The 14,267-nt window shown below is 44.2% G+C and overlaps 1 pseudogene; it reads right to left on the bottom strand.

Annotated features, from left to right (window-relative positions):
* Window positions 1-554: 554 nt before the first annotated feature.
* Window positions 555-13,834, bottom strand: LOC133825437 (protein DETOXIFICATION 45, chloroplastic-like; annotated as a pseudogene).
* Window positions 13,835-14,267: the final 433 nt, after the last annotated feature.

The raw sequence follows: 14,267 nt of genomic DNA, 5'->3' as shown, positions 1-14,267 counted from the left end.
TTATGCCAAATACATAAACCATCAAAAGGAGCATGTGCACAAACCAGTACAGTTAACAAATTCTTTAAGGAAAATAAAATAAAATAGAGAAGATAACATCTTGAATACATCTTTTCTCCTACATTGTATCACTTTCAAAAAAGAGAAATCAAGTTAAAGTGTATCCAATTAATATGGACTTTAGTACAAGTGAAACAACATATTTGCCTTAGTCATAGGCGTATATGTAGAGACCAAATAAAAAATAATCCTATTAATTCAAGCAAAAAAAGTAACATAAAAAGTTTAAAATAAAATAAATCTCATATTAGTTCTAATTAATCCATAAAATCTAACATTTGATGTATTCAATTCCACATCTTTAATAACGTAGTAGAGCGCATAAGATTACTTTTATTACTATATCACAATGAAAACATATTAGTTCATAGACATTGAAAAAATATATAAGAATCAATAAATACATATATCTAAGATATAATATCCAAAGTGATATTAATGCAACAAATTATTTTGAGATGAAAAATAATATACCATAAAAACTCAATGGGTAGGACATTCAAAAATATTTAGGTACAAGAAAACTCGATAAATAATTAACACAGAAAAAAAGACCTTACCTTCAGCACATAGTGAGCAATTTCCTTCATTGTCTTATAGTCACCTTTAGACATATAACTTGCAGTCAAAGCCTACAAGTAAACAACTCATAAATCAACAGAGACAAATCATGTGCAGACGCTGACTATGCAGAGAGAAATTTCAACAGATTTAAAACTAAAGTATCCCTCTATTATTGACCAGTATGAGAAAAAAAAACAATAATAATAAGCAGAACTTTGCCAAAACTAGTGGTCCAAAACAAGGGCAACTTTAGTAGGATCAAAACATTATAGCAAGCAATATAAGTCAAAGAAAGAGATAATACCTGTGCAGATGCACCCAGGGCATCAACCAGAAGTGAAACAGCCAACCATACTTGTATGCATATCTGATGAGCAGGCATTGCAACCGAGCCTTGACGAGCAGCCATTGATGTCCCCAAAGTCATGGTTGTTAGAACAACAAGAGTTCTTCCAAGAAGAAAACCACCTATAACATCCCAAAATATATGAAAGAATCATATAAAAATATAACACCTTAGTTATAACAGGCAAAGAAAAAGGTCAACATGTCTAAAATAGAGAAACAGGTAATACTTTTGCTAAAGAAAAGTAAACTAAAAAAATAGAACATACTATATATAAACTGACTGATTGGTTATGCTTCACTCAAATTGTAAGACAAGAAAGCATCTTCATACAAAAGAGGGAAGTTCAATAACATAAGGATTATTTTTATTTTTTAATATTTTAAGAAAATAATGAAAAACAAAACCAAATTTACCAGATTTTATGTGTTATCCAAAAAATTAGCATTAATAACGTGGCTGACACCTGGAAAGGCTCTGCTAGAGTATCGGCCAGAAGACGCATTAGAAGCAGTAAGCAGCCCAGTCTTACCTGCGACCAGTCTGGTCGATGGTTCCGCATACAGAGCAACATTACTGTGAAAATCTTTGTAAATCCCGAATTTAACTCACACAATCTCCTGAGTATCCGATTATTCAGGAAAGAATATCTGTAACAATCTTTTGTAATCCCCCTTGAGCCTATAAATAGCAAAAGATAGCTCAAGGAAGGGACTTTTGGCTTTTGAATCATTTGAGACTATAGTAATTCTCCTAGTGATATTGTATTGTTCTTGAGAGGTTAGTGAAACTCATTGAACCCTTGTTCTTTGATCACTCCTTTGGTTCATATATCAATAACAGTCTAAGTGGACGTAGGTTATTACCAGATCCTGGGGCCGAACCACTATAAAAATATCGTGTTGTTATTACTTTTTGTCATTATGTTCTTCTCTACACATTCATTCATATCAAACATATTCTGACTCCGTGTCAGTTGGCCAAATCCTGGGTCAACATTCTGGTGCTTTCATTGAGAGCTTGATTTATCATTGCTGAGAAAACTAATGGCGAAAACTGGAAGGAAAGCTGGACAGGTGACCGCTGCTGTGCCATCAAATCCACCTCCTCCTCCCCCTGCAAGCGTGGCGAAGGATGAGCCACATTTGGACTTTGAGGAGGAAGAAATGGATGATGCAACGCTGAAGAGTACCCTGGGGGCGTTGCAGGAGGAGCTGGCCAGTCTGAAAGCCAGTCAAGAGACTGCTGCCGGAGTTGTGGCGCGGCAGCAGCAGGAGATTGAATGGCAGCGCACAGAACTAAGCGAAAGGCAGGCGGAGATGGACCGCCGCCAGAGCGAAGCCATGGCAGCCCTCGAGGCGGCCTTGCAGCTGGCAATGAATCAGGCCACACCTGTTTCGCAACCTGACCAACCTGGCAATGGGCCACCCCAGAGGGATCCTAATCCAAGCCCACCGATCCAGCCTTCAAGTCCACAAAGGCCCGAGTAGCCTCAAGCGCCCCATGACGACGCCCCGCTGGACCCTGAGGCACAGCCACCATCCCAGGCTGGTCGCGACAATCCCTCGCAACAAAGGCAGAATAGGGCCGAGCATCAGCCTCGTAGTCCTAGACGCCGTAGGGGTGATGAGCCAAACCTACCGAACAAAGGTGAATATCCCCCTGGTAACAGGAGGGACTCAGAGTTAGGCTCTGCGGTTCGGGGTCCCCCACGGCACGATGATGCGCGGGGACACCACGACCAGCGCAGGCCACCCTCTAACGCTCGAGACGTTTCAGCCAGGAATGGAAATCGAGGGAACAGTCGATCCCACCATAGCCAGTCAAGGTTCAGAGATGGCCATGGATATAATGAGGCTGACTCAGGCAAGGGGAACGCTGACCGAAGGAATGAAGAAAGAGGTAAAGGCAGGAGCCAGGTACCTCAAGATGACCAACCCAATAGATGGGATGCTTGGGGGCAGCCCAAACAAAATAATGTCTTCAACCGGCTCGGGGGTAGCAAGCAGCGGAGAAGAGACGAGGATTTGCGTGACGTACTTAACGATTGCCGTGAGCGGCATGGCGAGAACGTCCCTCCAGCAACAGAGGCCACAGCGAGTCCTGCCGCTATATAGGCCCAGATAGACGCCCTCAACCAGGCAGTGTAACAGCTGGTCGGGGGAAGGACATCTTACATCGACCACGATAGGAGGAAAGGCACTCCTTTCGTACAGAGGATAGATAATGCCGAAACTCCAAGCAAGTTCAAAATGCCTACACTCAAAAACTTTGACGAGTATGGAGACCCAGTGTCTCATGTCAACAAGTTTGAAATTCAAATGGACATTCAGAAAGTGTCCGAAGACGCTCGGTGCAGGATCTTCCCTGCAACACTTTCTGAAGCTGCGCAGGAATGGCTTTTTAAGTTCCCTCCCGCAAGCATAGTTTCTTGGGAAATGTTCGTAAGGGAGTTTTACGGACAGTTCTATGCAGGTCGTGTACATCCAACCGAAGCAAACCAGCTGGTTGAAATTCGCGAGCAGGATGGGGAGTCAGTAAAGGACTACATCCAGCGCTTTATGCGAGCGGCGGTTGGAGGAAAAACGTTGGGGGACGAAGGCAAAATGATGGCCATTACCGCAGGGGTTAAACGTCGTTCTCCCCTGTGGAAAAGTCTCCGAAAGGAAGGAGTGAGAACTACCCAAGAATTTTTTGACCGGGCTGATCGCTACATCAAGCTCGAAGAAGCCATCGCTGATGATGGAAAGCCCTCAAGCAAGGATAAGAAGGCTTCTGAACCTGCCAAAGCCACCAATGGTTCCAAACCTAATGGCAACGGTAAAGGCAACGGCAATGGCAAGAATGGTGGAAAACGGCAGTATAACGAGCCTTCCACCTCAGACAATAAACGAGCCAAGGGTAATCGTTATGAACCTCAGTTCACTAACTACACTGCCCTCGTCGAGTCTCGGGGAGAGGTTTATCAGGCCACAAGTTCTAGTGTGCCTTATAAAAAAACCTGGCCCCATTCGAAAGGATATTTTGAAAAGAGACACTACCAAGTTCTGTCATTATCATAACGACTACGGGCATGACACCAATGAATGCAACCAGTTAAAAGATGAAATCGAGTTCCTTATTAGACAAGGACACTTGAGAAGATACGTACGGGCCTCGGGAAATTCCCAACGAGAAGCTCCGGGTAGCAACGAGTAGGCGCCCACGTGCCAGCGCTCGCCACCCTTACAGCCTGCCCCCGTGACTGGCACACTCTTAACAATCTGTGGAGGCCCACACCTCACGGGAAATAGCGGAAAGGCCAGGGAACGATATGCTCGGACTCTGCGCCACGACCAGGACATCGAGATGATGACTGTGGAGGACCGTGCACCAAAAAAGGCTCGGTCAGAGGAAGGTGAGATAACCTTCTCTGATGGCGACGCCCAACACGTCAGGTTCCCACATTCCGATCCACTGGTCGTGGATATCCAGATGGCCAACTTGATGGTGAAGAGAGTACTGGTCAATACAGGAAGTTCAGTGAATATCCTGTATAAATCAACACTGGAACGCATGAAATTATCCGTTAAGGACTTGGAGCCCTGCAACCAAACGATATACGACTTCTCTGGAGAAGGACTCGCCCCCTCCGGATTGATCAAACTGCCAGTAATGACAGGTACAGCGCCCGCAACAAGGACATTACTCGCCACTTTTGTAGTGGTCGACTGTCCTTCGGCGTACAATGCTGTTATTGGAAGGCCTATATTGGTTGATCTACGGGCTGTCATCTCTATGTGGCACTTGGCCATGAAGTTCCCAATAGACGCGGAGGTAGGATGCGTGTTGGGGAACCAGAGGGAAGCCAGGGAGTGCTACAACGCCTCAATCACAAAGGCAAAGAATGGAACGTCGAAGAGTACTACCTCAGATAGGTTGCAGATGGCACTAGATACACAAGCCCAATCCAGTGATGGAGTCACCAAATAGGGTGTTGCCCAAAGGGAGGATAAAGACTTGGATCCTCGCTTTGGGGATTTTGAAGAAAACGTTGGACCCGTCGAGGACCTGGAGGAGGTCCAACTCGACAAAGAAGACCCGACCAGAGTCATAAAGGTTGGGAAAAACTTAGAGCCTACCACGAAACACGCACTGGAGGAATTTTTGTGAAAGAACCAGGAGGTTTTCGCCTGGTCGTATAAAGACATGGCTGGGATAGATCCTACAGTAATCAGCCATGTCCTGAATATAGACAAGACCTTTCCACCCGTGCAACAAAAGAGATGGTTGCTCGATAAAGATAGATCGAGAGCCTTAAAAGAAGAAGTCGAAAGACTAAGGGAGAATGGGTTCATCAGGGTGGCATTTTCACCATCGTGGGTCTCCAATCCAGTGCTGGTTCCCAAGCCTAACGGCAAATGGCAGACCTGTGTGGATTTTACAGACCTCAATAAAGCCTGCCCAAAAGACTGTTTCCCACTCCCAAGGATCGACCAGCTGGTCGATGCAACTACAGGGCACGAGATCCTCTCATTCATGAATGCATATTCAGGCTACAACCAGATTAGCATGCATCCCCCTGACGAGGATCACACCAGCTTTCAGACCGATATGGGCTTATACTGTTACAAAGTAATGCCCTTCGGACTAAAAAACGCAGGTGTGACTTACCAACGGCTAGTCAACCACATGTTTAAGGAGAAAATCGGTGTAAACATGGAGGTATACGTGGAAGACATGCTGGTAAAGTCTAAGGAGGCAGAAGGACATGTGAGGGATTTACAAGAGTGCTTTGATGTGTTAAACAAGTACCAGATGAAGTTAAATCCCCTCAAATGTTCCTTTGGAGTTGGATCAGGGAAGTTTTTGGGGTTTATTGTAAATTCAAGAGGAATCGAGGGCAACCCTGACAAGATAAAAGCCCTTATCGACATGAAATCACCAGAAAGGATCAAAGATGTACAAAGTTTAACTGGGAGAATCGCAGCCCTAAGTAGATTCATTTCAAAATCAACAGACAAGTGTGTCCCTTTTTTCAATCTACTTAGAGGGAATACGAAGTTCGAATGGACAGGAGACTGCGAGCAAGCTTTCCAGGCCCTGAAAGCCCATATGGCACAACCTCCCATCTTATCAAAGCCAATCGTAGGAGAAACTTTGTTTATTTACCTGGCGATCACTGAAGTTGCTGCTAGCGCGGTACTAGTGCGAGAGGAAGAAGGCGTACAAAATGCAGTCTACTATGTTAGCAAGAGACTGATCGGGGCAGAATTAAGATATCCACCAATTGAGAGGTTAGCATATTGCTTGATCCTGGCCTCTAGGAAGCTACGCCCCTACTTTCAAGCCCATCCTATTACAGTTCTAACTGACCAGCCCCTTCGATAAGTCCTCCAAAAACCAGAGGCGACTGGGCGATTATTAAAATGGGCAGTCGAATTAGGGCAGTTCGACATAACTTATTCACCGCGAGCAGCAGTCAAGGGACAAGTCTTGGCTGACCTTATTGCAGAGTTCACCGAACTCCCAGACAGCGAACGGTGCAAATAGCCTAAAGTGCCTGAGCCTCAAGAGAAAGCTCCTTCGTGGAAGTTATTCACGGATTGTTCATCCAACGAATCCCACGCTGGAGCGGGAGTGATATTGATAACGCCGGAGGGGCATCGATTTCACTGCGCCATCAGGTTCAACTTCACCGCGTCAAATAATGAAGCGGAATACGAAGCACTCCTCGTTGGGTTGAGAATGGCGAAGGATATGAGCATAAAGACGCTTAATATCTACAGTGATTCACAGCTGGTGGTGAATCAAGTTCTAGGAGAATATCAAGCACGAGGCTTAAAAATGGTGGCCTACTTAAATAAAACAAAAGACCTGCTAGCCCAGTTCACTAAATACACCCTCCAGCAAATTCCGCGAGACCAGAATTCAAATGCAGATGCCTTAGCCAAACTCATAAGCGCGAAGGATGCTGACACTCTTGACATTGTGCCAGAAGAAAGACTAAGTTAGCCAAGCATACAAGCGGTCGAATCCAGTATGGAGATTCGAATGGAAGATACATGGATGACACCATATTTGGAGTATCTGACAAATGGTACGCTACCAACAGATAGAAACAAAGCCAGAACTCTACAAAGGCGAGCCGCTAGGTACATACTGGTCGATGGTGTTATGTACCGAAGAGGATATTCAATGCCACTACTCAGATGCGTTACACCTGAAAAAGCTAAGGAACTCATGAAAGAGGTGCATGAAGGCTTCTGCGGGGATCACGCTGGGGGGCAGAGTTTGGCAAAGAAGATTCTAAGGCAAGGCTACTTCTGGCCAACTATGAACGAGGATTCGATGGAGTTTGTACGAAGATGCAATAAATGTCAAAGATTCTCCAAGATTCCACGAGTAGCTCCAAACGAACTAAAACAGATGCAAAGTCCGTGGCCTTTTGCAGTATGGGGGATAGATTTGATTGGATCCCTACCTACAGGGAAAGCCGGAGTAAAGTACGCAATCATAGCAGTCGATTACTTCACCAAATGGGCCGAAGCTGAGCTGCTCGCTACCATCACGACCAAGAAAGTCCTTGACTTTGTTATCAAGAACATTTTCTGTCGATATGGTTTGCCTAGGAAGATAGTTTCAGACAACGGAACCCAGTTTGACAGCGATTTATTCACCGATTTCTGCAAAAGACATGGAGTCATTAAAAGCTTTTCTTCAGTTGCACACCCCCAAGCGAATGGGCAGGTCGAAGCCGTGAATAAAAATCTTAAAAACACCCTGAAGAAGAGGCTCGAAGAGGCTAAGGGACCGTGGCCAGAGCAATTGCCTGAAGTCCTTTGGTCGTATAGAACGTCTCACCGAACAGCGACAGGACATACCCCATTTTCCTTAGCCTATGGATATGGGGCAATGTTGCCTGTCGAATTAGATCCCCCCTCACATCGACGTCTAACATACGACCAGGACCAGAACAACCAACTGATGATGGAATCCCTAGACTCGATTGACGAAATATGGGAGAAGGCCCAACTCCGAGTTGCTGCATACCAACAAAAAGTCGCCCGATACTTTAACTCCAAAGTTAAAGAAAGAAAATTCAACGTCGGAGACTTGGTACTACGACGAGTTTTCTTAAATACCCACGACCCTACTGCTGGAGTGCTCGGACCTAATTGGGAAGGACCTTACCAAATTGAAGAAGTCCTTCATCTGGGCACCTACAAACTTGCACTCTTAAATGGAGATCTCGTTCCACGTTATTGGAATGGAGAACACCTGCGCAAGTATTATCAGTGAACAATCCTTTTTAAAGGACTGGCTTGTATTAATTCTTTCTTTTTACAAGTTTAGCAAAGAGGGTTAGCCACGCTACATGGCTAATCGCTCGTATATGTAAGATTCTATTTCAGAATCACTCGTAAAGACATGTTTAGTCCATTTTTAATATGAGATTATAAGGGACTGTGCACAGCCAGTCATTCTTGCCAACCTTTTTGAATTTATATTTACAAATATTTGTTCATTACGTGTGTTGTTTTGCTGTATTACAAGTATTATTTTTCACCCGAGCAGAAATGTTCGAACAGGTCATGGTCAAGGCAAGTGACCAAGGACCTAAAGCTCCTCGATCACTTGGGGGGCATATAAGGCACATCGATAGCAAAGCATATCGTGAGGTATGTAAACACATGAACAAAATGAGTGAAAGCATATTGAGGTACTTAGAGTATTTTTCAAATTTTATATTTTGTTAAATCATGCCAAAGTACTATGCTAAGTTCGGTCATACGGACAAATGTTATAATAAATGAAAATGTTATAGCATCATGCAATCTTTTACACCGCAAGCATCATTGCTTGGATGTAATTGTTCAAGTAAAAGAAAAAATAAATGAAAAAGCTTAAGAGGCATTGGGAGAAGGAGGGTCCTTAGCAGCATTCTGGGTGACAGCATCCTCAACAGCCCCTTCTTCCTCTGCGCCAGCGATGCTTGGGGAAGCAGGGATCCTTGCTCTTGCCTCCTTTTCAGCCAGTTGGGCAGTGCAGCGAGCCAGCTCGGCAGCCTTGACATCCTCTGAAAGATAGCTGAAGTCGGCTCCCTGATTATGTTTCCAGAAGTTGTAGAAACATCGGAGCGTCATCCTCTTGTACCTTTCCAGATTTTTGGAGTTGTCAAGCTCCAGCTGCTTTACTTTGCCCTCAAGAGTGGTGATGGTCTCGTCCTTGGGCTTAAGAACCTCTTCCAATCTCTTGACTTCGCGAAGATGGGTTCGGCTGGCATCCTGATACTCCTACCTCGACTGTACCGCAGCCGCCTTTGCAGCTTCAGCCTCCGACAACTTGGTCACCGCAGCATCCCTCTGTTGAACTATCGCCTCCAACTCCTTAGTATGCCTGGCCTCTGCAGCCGAAAGCTCCTCGGCTGCTTTCACCTGATACCTCTCAATGGCCTTTGCCCTAGCCTGCTCGATGGTGGCTTGGGTGCGGGTGCGAGCAGTGGTAGCAGACAGCAATGCCTGAGAACAGAGGATAAAAGTTAGAACCTGTGGCAAAGACTAAAAGACTGAAGCTAAAAAGATTAAAGAAGTACTTATGCTGGCTATTTCGTTCAAGGTCCTGTTCAGGATTAGGTCGAACGTCATATTTTCTGCCTCAACCATTGGATCCTTGACGCGGTCATTTTTCCCGATGTACACAATGTGGTCTTTGGCTGCTCGTATGGCACAGCTCGAGAGTTTGGCCCCAAGAGTTTCCTCCCGTTTGTCTTGTTCCCTTCTGGGCGCAGCTGGAGGAAGGTTCATTGGAGCAGGGGGAGTCTCCTTCTCAGTAGGGGCCGGAGGATGAACAGAAGTTTGCCCAGCAGGCACGTCTCTAGGAGGGTCTTCTGTTCGACTCTGTTTCGCAGGACCCTGGCTCGTCTCGCCAGTTTGTCTCCATGACGTCTTCCTCCGAAGCTGAGGAACTTCCTCTTCCTCCTCAGTCTGGTATAGGTCGAGACATTGGGAGTGGCCATATCTGCACACAAGTAAAAACATGGAATGGGTAAAGATAAAAGCAGATGAAGACTCTCTATCAAAACGAAAAAGAAGGTCACAAAGTTAGTACCCGAGCTACAACTACTGGTCGGTATACTATTGATTCTATTAGTCACACACTCATTATCTAGCATGAAGAACTCTGGCCCTAAATTTGGAGTATATGTAAAGTTTCCCTCCCCGTCAAACAAATGACAGGGAATTGGCAAGCTACTTAAAAGCAAAATAACTTTACCATTTTCATCAGAGGATTCCCCCAGGTCCACAACTGGCTCTTTGGCCTTTTGTTTCCCCTTGCCTTGGGGAGCAGAAGGCCTTTCTACGGAAGGATTGCCCATGGGCTCCCTGATTGTAACCCTCGTTGGCCTCCTTAGAGGAGGGGACACGGGAGGTTGTTGCTTGGGAACCCCCTCAGCAGTGGCATCGTCTACCACGGACCCTCTTGCTTCATGGCGAGGAGCCAGGAGACCAGACAGCCTTAAGTTTTCATCGGTAACCAGGGACTTGACGCTTTTTTCTGCGTCTGTCATCCTGGCCAGTCTATTGGACCTCAACACCATGTCTGGTGTTGGGGTCGGACGTAACCATGGGCCTGAAAGACAAAGTGCAGTTTGGGAAAAATGAAAGGAAACTCCTTGATTAAAAGTATCGACCAGTCAAAAATGGCACTTACCTCCTCGAGCGAAGGCCAGGTTGTTGCTGATTATGTCCGGTGTAAGGAATTACTCCTTACTGTAGTACCCCACGTTCGATATATGCGTGGTGTCACTCAAGAACGTCCGGTTGGTCTCCTGGTGACAGAAGTGGAAGAAACCCGTTCCATATTGCTGCGGGTTGGATTTAAGGTCAAAAAGATAGTTGACCTCATGAGGGGTAGGTTCTGGCCATTTCTTAAGTTTGTACAAGATATAGAGTGTGGCCAGCATTCTATATCCATTTGGATTAATTTGAAAGGGGGCGACACCGAAATAATTGGCCACCCCCTCATAAAAAGGATGTAGAGGGAGGTAAGCCCCCGCCTCTAAGTGATACCGAGACCAGGCACTATATATGCCCCCAGGGAGGTTAGCCCTTTGGTCCGCGGCAGGAATTGTAATGGAAACCCCTGTAAGAAGGTATTTCCTGAAGTAATTAGCAACCATCCGAAGGGTCACTGAGCTGGTCGGGGAAGTATACCACTCGACATCAGGCAGATTCTGATGGCGAGAGCGGGCCCTGGTTTGGATATTAGGGTCAGGACCAGGATTTTCTCGACCACTGGTCGAGGGAACCCTAGCCTGCGAATCAGGCGGGGCAGGAAGGTTTGGACTGTTTTCAGACTCAGGCCTTTTCTTGCCTACGGATTTGGAATGGGCCATTTGAGGAGGAGAAGGACGAGGTCTAGTAGAGGATCGTGAGAAGGGAATCTCGTGAACTCGGTCGGCCGGTTGTTCTTCGCCCTCGAGCAGCTGGGCGAGAAGGTCGTCGTCGATGGGCCGTTCACCTCCCCACAAATCTGGCATCAATGTCTGCAAACAGAAGAATGGGGAGGTGAGGATGAAGAATTTTTAAAGGCTTTTTAGAATAACGCTGGTCGTGTATAAAAGCCAAGCTTTTGTACAACAGCATTCTAACGAAAAGCTAAATTTTCTGCACGAATAGTTTGAAAGAAGGATCAAAGGGTGAAAGTAAAAAGTTTTTTCAAGAAAGCTTTTTCAACTCCCCTTAGGGCGGGAAAAATCTATTTTCCAACTAGCCTAAAGATCGAACTTTTACTTCGATTTTACGTCCTAAAAGTATGATCCTGACTATTAAACTAACTTGTAACCCTTTTTTGCCTACAAAATATTATATTCACAAGCGTCTCAAACCAGAAACAGATAAACTCAAACAGTCAACATACAGAAACATGCACCACGAAAATTTGAAGCATGAGAATTCGGAAACTTACCAAGAAAATGATCGTGCAGATGGAAAAAGGGTCTTCGGAGATCAGGGAACTCTCGGACTGAGTCTTGAAAATGCAAAAGAACGGTCTCCGGAGAAGTTTAAAAGTCTGGTTTTTAGGGTTTCTTGTGAAGACAATGGCGTGCGTAAAAAGAAAAGGAAGATTTCGAAGGTATTATATAAGTTTGTCTGTGGCATTAAAAAGGTATAATCATCAGTTTCCCTTTTTCGAAGTATAGGGAAGCAGAATGGCCGTCGAATTATTTCTGGGGAACCGAAAAGACGTGATTAGACAGAAGTAGGTTACTTTTTCCAAGAACACACGGAGGGTTCTGATACGTAAGGTGGGGTTACCGAAGAGTCGTTCGTTCAAAAGTTTATTTATTGCTCGTGATAAATAAACTTGGGGGGCAAATGTTATCCAAAAAATTAGCATTAATGATGTGGCAAGTGATCCCTGGACACGTGGCTGACACCTGGAAAGGCTCTGCTAGAGTATCGACCAGAAGACGCATTAGAAGCAGTAAGTAGGCCAGTCTTACCTGCGACCAGTCTTGTCGATGGTTCCGCATACAAAGCAACATTACTGTGAAGATCTTTGTAAATCCCGAATTTAACTCACACAATCTCCTGAGTATCCGATTATTCAGGAAAGAATATCTGTAACAATCTTTTGTAATCCCCCTTGAGCCTATAAATAGAAAAAGATAGCTCAAGGAAGGGACTTTTGGCTTTTGAATCATTTGAGACTATAGTAATTCTCCTAGTGATATTGTATTGTTCTTGAGAGGTTAGTGAAACTCATTGAACCCTTGTTCTTTGATCACTCCTTTGGTTCTTATATCAATAACAGTCTAAGTGGACGTAGGTTATTACCAGATCCTGGGGCCGAACCACTATAAAAATATCGTGTTGTTATTACTTTTTGTCATTACGTTCTTCTCTACACATTCATTCATATCAAGCATATTCTGACTCCGTGTCAGTTGGCCAAATCCTCGGTCAACATTATGTATCCTCCAAATTGTAATGATCCCATCTTTGGAGGCAGTAGCATTGCTCTCTTATTTAGAAACCATAGCATTAAGAAGGTGACAACATATCTGAAATATAAACATTCAAGCAAGATCTTATGTCAAGGGATTATCATAGCAAAAACTAAAGAAAATTTGCAATGCTAGTCAAAGAACACGTACTGAGACACAACTGTGGAAATTGCTACACCAGTTGCACCCATTTGGAAAGAATACATAAGTATGGGAAACAAAATCACAGCTAAAAGATTCCCAATACCTTCATACACAACACCACATGAACTGACATGAAGAGTGGTTCGACTTTGAAGAAATGGAAAAGAACGCAAGGACAATAAATTGAAGACATAATAGTGACATATCTCACTTGCAAGTAATTACAATAACACTTGCCTAGACATAAAACATGAGCTTTTGTATCCTTAAACCCACGGAAAACTCCTTGAAGATCCAAAGACACTACAATAGTAGGAGCACCGAGAGCCCTTAGTGAAAGAAAACGCTGAGCAGGAGCCCGCATGGGTGAATCCTGTTAAGAAACTGATTTTTAGAACTACAACTATTCTTAAATTGAGATATATATACTTGAAAAAAGAAAACTAAAAAATGCCTAAAAGGCCTCCAAAAAGCAAGCAAAATTATCCCCGCCGTTACACGAATGACATTACCCAATTAAACAAAATACAAGTATATTACAGCTGAGAGAAATAAAATGAAGAGAAATAGATCAATGGTGCTGAGAGAAACGTGTATTTTGGTGATTCAAGCTTATAGACAAAATAATGATGGCCACATACAAGTAGTAAATGTTCAATGAGAAATGCAGTTTAACAGACTGCTGTTCAGATATTGGAACTAAATAAACTGACCATTATTTGAAACATACCCCTCTTTAGATGAAAAACCTTCAAGCTTTTCTTTATTATCAACTACATTAGATGAGTTGACAGTAGAAGCAAGGCAAACTGCAACCAAGAAGCAACCAACGCCAGGGAAAAGGATCTCGGCTCTATTAATTCTATTGTCTAAAAAGTAATTCAAGGTTGTTCCTGTCACCATTAAAGATCACAACATAAGAAAAAAATTCAATATCTATAAGAGCAACACAGACAAACATCAACATTTAGAAATGGTCAGAGAGAGAGAGAATGAAAGAAAGGACCTATAACAACTGTTATGCTTGCAGTGATCACTTCTGTGACTGATAAGCCAACAAAAGCCCAAGCATACTGAGTTAAGAGATTTCCAAGGCTAAGTACCACCCCTCCTACCATTACAAACATCACAGAAGGCCAATTATCCTACACCAATCACCCT

Source organism: Humulus lupulus, chromosome 3 (assembly GCF_963169125.1).
Source record: "Humulus lupulus chromosome 3, drHumLupu1.1, whole genome shotgun sequence".
NCBI lineage: Eukaryota > Viridiplantae > Streptophyta > Magnoliopsida > Rosales > Cannabaceae > Humulus > Humulus lupulus.
Note: the sequence above shows the minus strand (reverse complement) of the source record. Positions and strands in the feature narration are given on the sequence as shown.